The following is a 14,275-nucleotide window of genomic DNA, read 5'->3' on the forward strand; positions in this document are numbered from 1 at the left end:
GTTCTAAAATGCTAGGTTTTACGTTTGTTCCATATGTTTAGGTTGGATGTTGAATCTCTTTGCACCAAGTGGGGCGAAAGACGAAAAGCGGTTGTTCAAAAAGGTTATTTTGGGACTTCCTATTGACGTCCTATTCGATTCATTAAATTGTACAACATTCCAAAAATGGAGTTGGAAGTCATTTTGAAGCTTTTCTGGAAAAGGACCGAGTATAATCTAAACTAGTGAAGAAATTAATGGGGTACACGGATCCAATATTGAAGCCGACTACTACTCATGGTTCGCTGCCCTCCGTTTCCAGCAATTATGGAGACGCTGAAATTCTTATTGTAGTCAATTAAAACCCACGTATGAGCTCTTGCATTTTGCAGAAAACACAGGAGCATTTCAATCGATTGTTCGAAGACGTCTAGCAAGTAACGATCGCACCAATTAAGTAGACCTCTAATTTTCAAATGATCATCAATTTTTAAATCGTGTAAGCACGGTAGAACATTTACTACAATTAAACGAAGCCAACGTTTTTCTCGCAAAAATGGTTACGGATTATGAGACATGGATAATCCATAATAATGTTGCTAAGGGCAGGCCATATTCAAAACGTAGCAGTGCTTTGTACACGAAAGCAGAATCCGGACCCACCGTAACGTGCGTTTGGTGAAACTGCAAACGAGTATTGTTCTATAAGTCCCTTTCAAGCCATCACTGTACCTAAGCACTATAAATAGTTGGACCGTTTAAGGTAATGCGCCTGAAAAGAGCGTGTGGTTACGATCAACAGTAGAGGAACGATGCGTCGTTATGACATCGCCCGGCTTCGTGCATCTCTAGTGACTATCTAAAAACTGTCGGGGTACAATTAGGATGTTTTGTTTAACCCGGCTCTTAATTTTAATTTTACCCTTTCTGATTATCACTCTTTTCATTACTTCGTAATAGAAAAAAAATTTCCCCAGTTTATCATCGACGCAGGGACCGACTTTCGGTATTCTGTTCTCCATTGGTTCCAAAAAATCTGCCTGAAAGATGGGTGAGAATCATCTCTGAAAAAGGCCAATATGTCATAGATTGAGATTGTCTCAGCATAAACATTGTTTTCATTCAAGGTTAGATAAAACCTTGCGAACTGCTGGGGCAAGCCAATGTAAACATAAATTTGAATATTTGCCAAATAATGTGCCAAAGATGTTCAAACCTGTGGCCCAAATAGTTATTTTTTTTGCACTAACAAATTATCTCTTATTTGACAATTAAAAACTAAGAATGAGGTGCCTTTTAATCACAACTGAGCTTTCTATAATTTAAGAATTCAAAGATTCAGATTAGTTGAGATCAGCGTACTGCAAAGGCATGATAATTTGCTTCCGCGAATGCTGGTACCCCCGGTGCATCATACATACACAGAGTGAATCGAACGGTTTGCGCATTTATATGTGAACCATACGATTCAAAGCATCCAGCCGGCCATAGAATCTAAAATTTTCGTAGTAGTATTTTAGCGGGATAGTAAATAAGTGTTATTTACTCGCTCGTATCGCATCAGCTTCGGCCTTTGGATTTACGTAGCACGGCGTACGTACGCGATTTCGTTCAACTATCAACGAATGTCCTAAATGACACTGGCAGACGCCAAAACATTAGAATAATAATAATAATTTATCATCCGCGCTATATTTATGCCTCTATTCCAATTCAATCTGATCCAAAACATGGTGGAAGTGCATGACTGGGTAATAAACCTTGACGTTCTGCTACTGATAGCAAGCAGTTTAAACAGAAAAGATTTCTCTGTTACCCCAACAGCTCCCATAGTCTAATTTGTTGAATCTTTTTTGAATCAGATGCTCGTCCGTAGCCCAACGAACAAAACAATGTAACATAACGTCATTATTGTACCTATATTATCTATACATTATCAACACCTTCTTCCTCAGACTACCAATATCAACACTGTTACCTACCATTACTACCAACCGTCTCTGTTCGACATTCTGTCGTTCCTGTATTGATTATTAATCTTCATTATTATAAAAATGTCTATATACCTGTGTCTATGAAACTGACGTTTGTCGGTTATTATTTACACAGATTGTGACATACGCACAGCACATGTACGCATATATATATATAGTACGTATCTTGGAATGTAAAACACATAGACCCGGACGCAGCTTGACACCAATTAACCCATTCGAAAACTTGGGCTTCAGACACGTTACATATTCCCGCTCACCCGACGACGCAACGCAAGCAGATTACACACACACACATATATATATATATATATATATATATATATATATATAAAGAGAGAGAGAGTGAGAGATAAAGAGAGAGAGTCCAAGACACAGAAAACACTTACAAGAGGGTTTCGGTGATTAGATCCTACCATTACGATAAGCAACGGCAGCACCATCAGCAACCCCATAATCATTATAATTTTTTCGGTATATTCCAATTTCTGATATTATGAGAAGATTCGTGGCTCACTCCCCACTTTTCCCGTCTATTACAACTATTCCAACTATACCGTCGAGCTGACCCTTGAGATCTTATTTTCACAGTTATACATCGCTAGTACTACAAGTATCGTAATTACTTGTTTTCGGTGGCGGTCGCTATAATCTAACCATTTACCAGAATATGCCGAAGAAACGCAAAAAAGAACAACGGCTGCCTTTCTGTTCGGGTGTTGTCCATGTATTCGACATAGTAGCACTTTTGAACTTCCCGCTTCGTTTCGCAGACTCCACTTGTCCTGGTCGTGGGTGGCACCAACGACTTTGTATCATAAACGAATAGATATGCCGTGGGATCAATGTAGACGCTTAATTTTACGTTGCTGCTGGCTAATTTCTGTGTGACGTTTCGCTATGAGTTTTTCTCTCTGTGAAGACGTCAGTGCTCAGTGTAGCATCAAAAAAGGCTATCCACAACGAAAACGGTGAAAAAAGGGCTACGTAAATTAAATTCTTACCACTGTCAACGATCTAGTTTTCTCGATTACATATGTTTCATTTAAACTTGTTGGTCTCGAGTGCACAAATCTGTAAGTATAAGAACGTGTATAAACACGTACAGGCGAAAACGCAAAGGCGACGCAATACTTCTGAAACTGACGAAGAGACGGCTGTAGCTATTCATCTTCTTTTGCTCTAGGCCAAATTAACAGATAATAGACCCGCCGTCAGCCAAACATAGGCGTTATTCCCACGTTTTTTAAAAGAGTATATTTATTACGTTCATTGGTATTATTAGTTTTGTGGACTTTATGCGAAGCGACGAACTTTATGCGAACATTGACTTGATAAAGATATAAGGTATATAGTTACAGCACACAGAAGTACGGATAGTTGTTTTTTTAGAGGGTATTATTTATTTACTATAGAGGGTATTGCATTGGATATTTTCTTTAATTTAATTTAATAAATGGACCGAAGGCTTGTAGAGTTAGGTTATAACTGTATAATATGGAGCCCCATATGATAATTTATTTAAACAAAACTTGCTTTCATCTGAGTAGAAGAGTATTAGTTCGTTAGTGTATGCTCATTGTTCAGAACCCGCAACAAAGTGAACCACTAATTGTAACGTTGTTTTATTGATAGTACCACAGCTTGTAAAAAAAAAACTCTTCATGGCCATTGTTTATGAGTATTATCGTAAAATGGACTACGTTTTATTGCCACTAGGTTAACAGTATTTTAACAACTAGCTATCAGTTACTCTATAGCTTACCCAATGACCGTGATTCTTCAAAAGCGGTCACACGCTGCACTGCTACTTGCGCGTACGGAAAGCATGGAAATTTAACTCATTAGAATAGATGACTGAATTAGACCATAAAACTGTCGAAGGTGCACATCTTTGTCCATCAAGTGCATCTATTGCCCGTCTTGAAAATATATAGCTGCTATGTGGGATACTCGGAAAGATTTTTCTTAAGAGGTTTGCGCCTCTGGTCAGTCAAAAAGGTCTTTTCCCATTCTTTTATTTTCTTAACATTAAATTACAAAATTCGGCCTTCAACGTCTCACCTTCTCCGTGGATTCAACACCTGTAAAAACAAAAAACCCCACAGACAGATGCAAGGTCACATACCCTTGCTCATGCCCAGAGCTACTACACCGAGCTGTCTAGGTTTTGAAATCACGCTTTTCAGTCGGATGATGTCGCGCTAGATTTTTGTCAAGACGGAAATGCCATAACAATGTGCGATTCCATACTTCAGGAGAACTTCCGGCGGAAGCAGCGTTATGACTTCAATGCAAAGGTCTCTAGTCTAGGCCTATTGGTGTTACACACTGTAGGGTCCAGCTCATTTTTCAGATACACCAAACAACTGTATATCACCATACTTTGCGTTGCGTAGAAACACATTGCAGGCGTAGAAAAATAGTCCTGTTGATACGACTAAACTAAAATCTTTAAAGAGACTGCCTTCCATTTTTCGAAACGATTCTCAGGTAACTGCAAACTTGTCTCATTAATGGCCATGGCAGAAAATTACAGGCGACTAAGCAACATTTTAAGTATATAAAAATTCGTATATTTCACAGACCTAGAAGCAGACAATAATGTTGGAAAAAATGATTATGAAATTTCGTATTTAACAAATTAGAATCTCAACAATAAACGTTCGGTAAGAGTGGCCCATTGGAATGACCTACATAATCAATTATTATTCATCATAATAAGTAGCACCACTATTATATAGGTATATTGTTGACGGGGTAATTAGGTGTGGCATAGGTCCGGGCATATAGCATACTGAATTACATAACTACAAGTTAAAGCGATACATCAAAATTCCGTCTATGCAAACCTTTGGTAACTTGAACAAACGGGCGTCTTCGTGAAGTGTAAAACTTGTCAATTCGCATAGTAAACAGTTTGATTGCACACTATTTTTTTGTCCGCTTGCGTAAATTAGTTGTGCCGAATCAAGCATCCGTTCTATAATGCACACTTAACTATGAATAATTCGACATTTATCGCTGAGTAAAAGTTGTGTAGCCTAATTTATTACCTGTTCACGCGAATTTCTTGCCCTGTCGTAGAGATCAACCTGTATGAATCATAATTTTTAGAGAAAATAAGTGTCTAGTCATAAATGCTAGTCGAGCTATTATACACAATAACATCAGTTGGGACGTTAAGTTTCTGCAAGCGTTTGAAATATAGGCTGCATATAGATATATAAGCGTTTGGCGAAAGGATCTCACGATGAATGCTTATGCTGAATTAAATTTTCCACATTCTCAAAAACTGAAACAATATGACGTGTGAACTTCCTTCAACCACACATTTATGGTTCAGGCAGTTACAGGTTTAATTTTAAAATTACAGAATGCTATGGAAGGAAAAGCCTAATCTGTTAACTTCGGTGGCGGCTTTCAGATTATATAAAACCTAGATAATGTTTAATTTATATAAATCGCGAACTGCCGGAAGATTACGCTTTGCACCAAATACGTATATATATATATATATATATATATACAGGATAAGGCTGTCACAAATGAATCAAGACTAAAATAACCTTTAAACTAGTTGGGCTAGAATGATGATTTAATATTTCTTAAAGGTATTATTCTGTTTTATGCACACTTACATCGGCTTAGGGTCGCTATATATGTATCATTCGTCTACCATGTTGTTTATTTATGACTTCTTGAAGTGTATCGATTGAGGAATATGCTGAGGCATGCGAAGCCCCATAATCGTATAGATTTAGATCGGGAGAATAATCGAATTGAAGCCCTTACTGAATCCAGGAGGTCATTTAGGTAGGGCAATAAAATCTTTCATTTTTATCAATTAATCAAACTGTGTGCTTTCACTTGCCGTGGCAACGGTTCATAAATTTTTTGAAGGGCTTGAGATAACGGATTGCAGTCATTGTTTCGTGAATAAACTTAGGCGAGAACAAGTCGCTGGTGTCCATTGAAGCTATTACCATCACCTCACGTCCGAACCCGCACAACGTTGCCACCGAACTAAATTTTTCTTCAGAGCGATGCCATTACCTTACTTAGTTCCTCTCCGACTAGCGGTAGAGATCGAACCATCTTGTATGAAAACCGTATACTCCAAGGAGGGTGTTTTTTTTTTATTCGAGCTCACGCTACCCGTTTCCGAGCAACCTGAAGCCAATGCATAGACGACTCATTTTTAGTCGGCTTTCGCTTTTTCAGTATTTGGGCCATAATTTTGTAGTATGTAACATGTGAAATGGCAGTTTTTAGAGCCGGAACTCTGCTTTCGTGAACAGCTTCTTCGATTGTGGCAATTCCTTTTCATTTGGCCACTTCCTCACTGGTCTACAATACTTTAATCTCCATACTTGAAACGTTTGCACTATTCACGTACAAGATCTGCTTGCCTAATATATTCACCACTCTTCAATTAACTTCCACGCGCTTTGGCCTTCGAAGAAGCTTGGTCACTGGGCGTTGATTTTCGTGGGTAAAGAATGTTTTCCTACTGAACTTATTTCTCCTAAGGTAAACTCGAACGGTTTTTAGACTCACAAGTTCCTAAAAGTGTAAGGCGTTTACCAAGCAAATTTCGTCTGCTAGAATGGCATAGTTCAAGAGCTAGTCAGTTTTAAAGTCCACATATATACCTTTCTAAGAGGATTATATTGTTCCTACGTAAACGGTAAAATAAAACGACTGATAACTTATAAAGTGGAACACTTATCTCTGGATAAAACGAAAAAAAAAGATAATAGGAAAGCTGAACCACATCAACTGTTATATTAGGCCACTGCCATTTCAATAATGCCACTAAATGCAAGACGTTTTCTTAGACGCCCACGTTAGTGACGATCGAATCGTGTCGCACATTAAACTATGGCTGTTGCTTGGACACGTAGCAATTGAGTCAACGTCGCTGCTATTGTTTGAAGAAAAAAAAAGAACAGTCATTAATAACCGGGATATTCAAAGCATAGTAATTTACTTTATATTTAAAACTTTATACATTCAAGATTACATAGATTCATTTCGAAATGACGATATAATATTCATTCTTGTACAAAGCATAATCAAATATGGTAAAAATCGCTTATCGCGGTGTCTCGATACGCTCAATCATAAGCCCGGACTACAGCTGTCGTATATTGGTACCCCTATAGATCGTCTTATATTGGAATTGCAAGATATCGACACGCGTTTCTTAAGATCGATATGAGCACGTCTTAAATAGCAGTGGCATTTACCTCAGCTCTGTATGTTTCTCTAAGCAAACGCTACAGTGCGGTAGATGATAATCGAAGATAGATCGTGCAGGTGCGTGTTATTTACGGCTCTAGCGCCAATGGCCTTAAATATTTCAACGTACCCTTCGATTCCGCAAGCTTAACACGTTTAGCAGTAATCATTGTCGCTATTTACCACAGCAATGGGAGGTGCTTCATGGGAAGATGCAATACAACAAACCAACTACTTGACAGACGACCACTACCTGCTGCTGCCGTCTATTAGGTAAAAACATATACAGTGTTTGATGCCATAAGCGATTTAGTACAAAGTTATCCTGCACAGCTGACAATACAAAATGTCAAACTCAATGCAAATATAAATGTCAAAACAAAAGTCAACTGGAAACTCTGCGTGTTCTGCGACTGCATATTTTTTAGTTACTGATTCATCCAGATTACCTAAATTAAGTAGCGAAAACATATATAGAATTGTGAAATTCGCCGTTTCGAAATAAAAACTATAATCAGAATAACGGCATCACATTGTGGCGAACAAAAACAAATCCCGTAAAGACAACCTTTATTAAGTCATCTAAATACAACTATACAAATTGCAAGTATAACAGAAAAAACGCTCCATTTTATTAGCTTGCCATCTTTCCTTGTCGCTAAGAGTCAATAGCGATTTAAAAAACTGCTAATTTTTGATTCGTTACAAATTGTTGCACCTGCATGCGTTGCAACCGTGGCTACACGCACGGCAGCCACTGGCAAGCTATTGCATAAGTTACGTTTTTCTTGTTTATACAATAGTTTTTTTTATCTCAAAGTGCCAGCGAACGTGAACTTCGTTGCTTTCGAATTGTTTTTCTTTAGATAACAAGGGGTAGAGTGACTCCGCTAACGATAAAGCATGTCACGATACCCCGGGGTAACGAGTACGACGCACAGCAATAGAAACACAGGAAGACGTCAAGCATAGTGTACACGTTCGCGTCGCTTATATGTAAACGTTTCGAATTCGGCGAAAGGGTTTTTTTGTTTGTCACTGATACAGTCTATGTACGAAAGGGATTGGCCGAAGACATATGACGTTTAGTCAAACGAAAAATAGGCTTATATGGCTTTTTTTACGAAATTCGATTTATATCACCTTAAGGAATATAACTAAATATATAGAAATACTCTACATTTGTGAGACAAAAAACATTGTAGGGAGAAACATTCTGCTCTATAAAAGTTTAACTACCCTAAACAACTTATATTTAATCACGCACATTGTGTAGCAAGTGTCGATGGCTACGTTTCGATAGTGTCGTATAAATGTGTGACAACCGGACGTCTCTCTTTAGTGGCTACAAGTTTCTCTCCAATAGCCAGCAATCTACTTGAAGAAGTTTATCAACATGTTGCAGTGGGAGGGATTCTAGACGATTGGCGGTCGTCCTTGTTTTCGCTGTTATCCTTAAAGACAAAGCCAAACGGCTTAACAGCTTGTCGCACCAGGAATCCTAAGTAAAACTGCCTATATAAATAAGTGTTACAGTAGTTATTTTCTGATTATTGCCGATACGGTAACGTTTTTAGGGTTGGATTTTTCTCAGAAAGACACTACGGGCTTCGATGAGGGAAATCAGGTTTTTTTGCGTGTGCGAGCTTTTTCTGCTTTATGGTTTAAGAAAACAGTTTTATGGCTTGGTCGATTTTCCTTCGCAATCATTGTAACCTATCTTTGTAATTTTTAAAGTTACGTAATTTTGAATAACAAGGGTGTACGGCATCCTCGATGCAGTCAGACGAGTAACGTGGTCCGAGGAAACGATCTATTTTCTCTATTATCAATTTTGTTTGTCCTGCATGTATTGAATGGGTGAAAACAAAGAATGCGTTAAGTGAAGTTCTATCCGACATTGTATATGCAGACGATTTTAAAGTACATTCTATCAACGGCCATCTGCAGCAAGCTGGCTAGCGCTAATTCACCACGCGTCGGATCATCGTGCAACGATCAATACATTAGAACTGTCACCATAAAACAGTCCATGAAACTATACAATTAGTGAACCACTTTCGTACTTACGAGATTCTGCTATTTCGAATCTATATACGATAGTTTTCGGGAAACATCGATTGTGACTCATACAAGCAAGGATCCCCAGAAATTGTTGCTGGTAATTTCTTCGTCATCTACGGTTCTGTCACTTGTTTAGTTTAGAAGTATTTTCTATTGTTATTATTATTATAACTTAAATGTCCGCCTAAATCAGCTTATAGTTAGCTGCTTAAAGGGAGCAAAAACTATTAGCTGTTAGTAAGACTTGTCTACCTAGCTTTATTTCATTGATAAACTGCCGCGTAAGTTTTTTAGCCTGCAGATGATACAAGCTTATCGAGAGCGTCTATTGAATTGACCAGAAACACTGTTAATAGTATTAAGTTTGGTTTCTAGAGCACGCGTTCCCAACATTTTATCCATTGCCGACTGCGGTAACAGTGTTCCCAATGCTGTAATGCCGTATATCTAATGCAACATTCTACGCGTGCATTTCACTATGCGATCACCATGCGTTAAATCAACGATACCATTCAATACGGTCTATAGCTACCCGTGATGCGGGAATCGGTTTTCTATGTATATTCCAATACATTGTCGAACTACGATCGCTCCTCATTGACGGGTGTAATTTCGTATTTTCTGTATACACTCAACATATACGAAGACTTTTGATATTACGAGACATAATCTATTTTTGACAAAATCTCGATTAAAGGCAAAAGTCAGATAAAACAAATAGGCAAGTACGTATTGCTACCCCGAACGCAATATTTGCTAGAGCTAAACACGAAATAACCTTACACAAGAACCAGTTGGCTAGCTTTTTGCAAATTCTGTGGTAGACCACATGATTTGTTGAATTTAGTTGTAAATAACGGCCCACTTTTTGCACAGTGATAGACACTTGTTTTCTATGTTGGATCGTGGTACGCAGCTAAAATAAGATAGGCATAGGTTTCGATCCGATATGAATTGCTAGCAACAACTTGTAACAAAGAGATTGATTGAAGTGGCTAAACGTAACATCCTTGATTGGAGAACTTTTATTCCGAATAATATTACTATATTTAGTGTTAAAATCTACACAATATCGCAATTTTCGACGAAAAGGTATACATATCTCGGCATACGTTACCTGCTTTGATTGGACGTAATAGAATATTTTTGCAACAACTTCTGGGTGTCTATTGCCCGTTTACTTGGTTTTGTCGTCGACGAGAAACGTGTTCCAGTTTCGCAGGACATATATAACCGCACAGGAACGAAGTAGCAGGATAAAGTATGACTCAGAAGCTTGCACCAGTAGTAATGAGCTCACTTCTAGTTTCATTAGAGTTATTGCGAAAAAATCTAAACGTTCGTCTTACCTCGGTGCGCTGTCTTAGCTCTGCAAAATCATTATGTTTCAGGCTCGGTAAACGCCCGGTCTACGTAGTTGGACCGAGTCCGTCACATTCTGTCTCCCGATAAACAAATTTTTGTCTCGTTAGGGCTTGGAAATATAATAAATACGGACAAAAAGATCAGAATTTATGCCAGTGTTTTTTTAGTAATGGAAATGTATTGCTGCGTATCTTGCAAAAGCTTCTGTAGCGTAATCCGCTAGATCCGATAGATCTATTTTGTAATAATTAGAAATATATAAATTATAATTGTTCTTCCACATGCTTTGATTGGTGCACTGCATATGCGTTTGATGTTACGAAGTGACCTTTTGGTAATCCGTTGATCATCGCTAAGGTAATCCACAACTTAATCTATTTATACCATTACGTATATTTAGTTATATCATTATATATAATATAATAATGTTTGCTTTATTTCTGTTAATACTAGTAATGGATAATGTTGGATGATTTATTTCGCCATATGTAACTGTCTGCAATTGTATTGCTTAGCAGGATAATGTTATGTGTCAAGCCTTGTCAAGTCACCCTCTTGCACTAGCCAACATCGCTATTGCACGTACGCATGGAATTGTCAATGCTAGCGACAAGGAGCAGTGGCTCTCTGCCGGAGTTGCCAAACCAAGCTCTGTTCCGACGTTTTCGTCATGATCGATCTACTCTAGAACGAGCTGTAGGCGATGAGTCATTGGAGCGGTACTAGTTTCTATTGTCACTGCTGTTGTTCCTTCGTCTCTTTTTACTATTAAAATTTTCGCGACACTCAATTAAGCCTCAATATCTGATCTTGTATAAATGATCGATTTAATCGTCGCACCGCTGTTGCCTCCGCTTCCCTCTCCTCTCATTACGATCCCGCCACTCATCGTTGCACGTCGTCAGTGTTGCACGCAGTCAAATCAAACGACGGACCAGCGACAGACCGGCAGCAGACGACAAAGCCAGATGTTGAGACAACAGCGAGAACATGAGGGAGACGTCTGCTGATTGCGATGATGCCGATGTTAGTAATCGCAATACTATGTAGTAAACGGCAATTGTAGCAGTGATTCGATTGTCCGACCGACGTCGTACGAACTGTACAAATTGTACTTAATCGACATGTCCGCTTGAGTTTTTGTCAATATTGCTAATTTTGGTATTCGACTTCGTACAATCGACCAGCCGCTTGGTTTCCCCCGCAAAGCTCGCCCACGTGGTGGCAATTTTGACCAGCGCGTCGAACACACGCCCACAGCTTGCTACTACAAGGCTATGCGGTAGAGCAAATGTTTTAATCCATACTGTGGTATAGTACTGTTGCGGTGCTATAACTGTATAAGTATACGCACACACGTATCTGTCGACTTTGCAGCCATTAACCAACATCGCGACGCTAGAATTAGCTTGTACAGTATGTTAGCAGTGGCCAAAAAACACAATCGTTTACTATTTGCTCATTCGAAAGAAAGGACATCATGATACAGTGAATCTCCTTAAATCCGATGTGAAAACTGCTAGAAAACGTACTGTGCAATAGTGGCAGTATTAGTTGTCAAGCGGTTTGTATGTCTCTAAACCTCCGCCTACTATAGACTAGCAGTGAAAAATAATACTGCATAAAAAAATAAAAATGACCAAATTACTAACGACTTTATAAATATTATTCGCTTGAGTGTTTACTATGCACAAGCATATAGATAGATATATAATTTGACGGCCTTCGCGTTGAACTCCTTATTCTATTGGCAAAAATCGGGAATACATTTTTTTTTTAAGTAGAAAATAAATAAATGAGAAAAAAAAAAAGAAAAATAGAGTCAATTAATTTTCTGCGCTCGAACTGCTAGCAGTATATTGAAGCGGTATATTTGAGTTTGAAAAATTCGCCGTCGGTACTTTGTCATCTTGTTCCATGGGAAATTCGCGGATCCCTGGTTAAGGGAGCAAAAGGACGCATTTGCATGGCCCTTCCCTGCAGATCGGCACGCGTCGCAACCCACAGACTAACTTACTACGTCCCAGCCTTCTTGTCCGCAGAATATTACGCCAGTAACCGGCTTCTACGGTTCTGCCAATATTTATGTGTTCCCGATAATTCTAAATACCAAAACTTTGGCCGATTTTGGCAGGACTGGTTGTAATTACCTCGGGCTAGCCGAATATAATGCGTCTTTCTGGAGGATAAATCCATTGACCTTTCATCTTTCCCGCAACACTACCAACGTCGTCCGTTAAGGACTTGTTAGTTAACGCGTCGTGATCGATGCAAGTTCCTAAAAGCTGGTATACAGCGCGGCCTTACACAACTAGAGCCCCTTACTCTAATTTGCTTGCTTTGTCAACCAAACGGTTATACGCGGGCCTTGCGCATCGGTGTGCCCCCTTTCAGCACAACGAGAGCAAGTAATGGCCCCTCTTGACTCGGTGCGCTTTCAGAAGCGCATGTCAACTATTTATTGCGTATAATCCCAGACTATTTGTATCAACTCCGCGCCCAAGTCGACCCTGGCCGTTGTAATGAAACTGGATTCTTTTGTTAATTATCTAATCTCACTGTTTCTTGGACGTCTTCTGGAAGAATACGCTGAATTTGAATTTAATCAGCAGATTATTCAGAAGTTTCAGCACTAAACGGGCACGCCTTCCCGCTCATCCTATTAGCTACGAATCTGGCAAGTCGGCTTTTTCCAACGGGAAGCGTTCGTTCAGCCTCTTATCGCCTGTACCAATCTTAGAACTGAACCAACGGCGGACCACTTCTTGCAAATATCGACACCCTCGCCTTGCGACCTTGTCTGGCAGTTATTCCCTCTTGTCCATGAGCCGCTCGCACTTCCCGACCCATCGACTTTTCTCTCGTCGAATACCGTGGAGCCAACTCCCAATTAATTAGCCGGCTGTTCGATCAACTCTTTCGCAACTTTGGTCATACTGCCAGCTATTCGACTGCTGCTCCGCTGCACTGGCTCGGCTACATTGTTCACTGATAGGAATGAGCGTTTTACAGCCACTCGCAACGACGTATTTATTCATAATTTAAAATTAGATTTCATTGGTTACAATTCAAATATAAGAACATCATTTATATACAAATACTTTGCGATGTTTAATTCTTACGTGATGCGGGTCCCTGATTATTTTTCTGTGTCCATTGCCATTTATTCTGCTCGGTAAACGTTACATACACGTTACCTCGCCTCCTTTTGCATTACTCTGATTTCAAACGGCGCTCACGTAAACCGGGCTTGCGGCAGACCTCAACATGCAAGCCCTACAGCGTTTCTTGCCACAACTGTTGAAGTCTGAAGCATTTCATTGGGACAGTGCTGCTTTTCTTTAAGGGAACTGGCCACGGATGTGGGCTGCCTATTCATTTGAAACTACATTAGCCTTCGGGTAGTTTTTCGAATTCGACCTCTTCTACCTATACATTTCTGATTAGGTCTCAAAAATCTGACGTAAGTGCTGTGTTACGTAGTTTAAGAAACAATGATTGTCGATTATAGGCGCAATCCAATTCAGCTTGCAAATACTTAAGTATGATAATAGCTAGGTATATAGTGTTGAATAAATTGCGACATACCGTTTCAGACATACAATCTTAAATGGAATGTCGGAAAGCTT

At 39.2% G+C, this 14,275-nt stretch overlaps 1 protein-coding gene and 2 long non-coding RNA genes across 6 annotated transcripts in view; 2 read left to right on the plus strand and 1 right to left on the minus strand.

The window, feature by feature from the left end:
* Positions 1-14,275, plus strand: part of LOC111248046 (oxysterol-binding protein-related protein 1-like) — a 114,018-nt gene that overhangs the window by 58,165 nt on the left and 41,578 nt on the right. The gene's annotated exons all lie outside the window — the stretch shown is intronic.
* Positions 1-14,275, minus strand: part of LOC147757195 (uncharacterized) — a 59,655-nt gene that overhangs the window by 39,217 nt on the left and 6,163 nt on the right. The gene's annotated exons all lie outside the window — the stretch shown is intronic.
* On the plus strand, positions 10,470-12,314 carry LOC147757196 (uncharacterized). Its single transcript, XR_015322980.1, has 2 exons — positions 10,470-11,003; positions 11,165-12,314. It is a non-coding gene; the product is annotated as an uncharacterized LOC147757196 (long non-coding RNA).

Source organism: Varroa destructor, unplaced genomic scaffold (assembly GCF_002443255.2).
Source record: "Varroa destructor unplaced genomic scaffold, Vdes_3.0 BEIS01000003.1, whole genome shotgun sequence".
In the NCBI taxonomy this organism is placed as follows: domain Eukaryota; kingdom Metazoa; phylum Arthropoda; class Arachnida; order Mesostigmata; family Varroidae; genus Varroa; species Varroa destructor.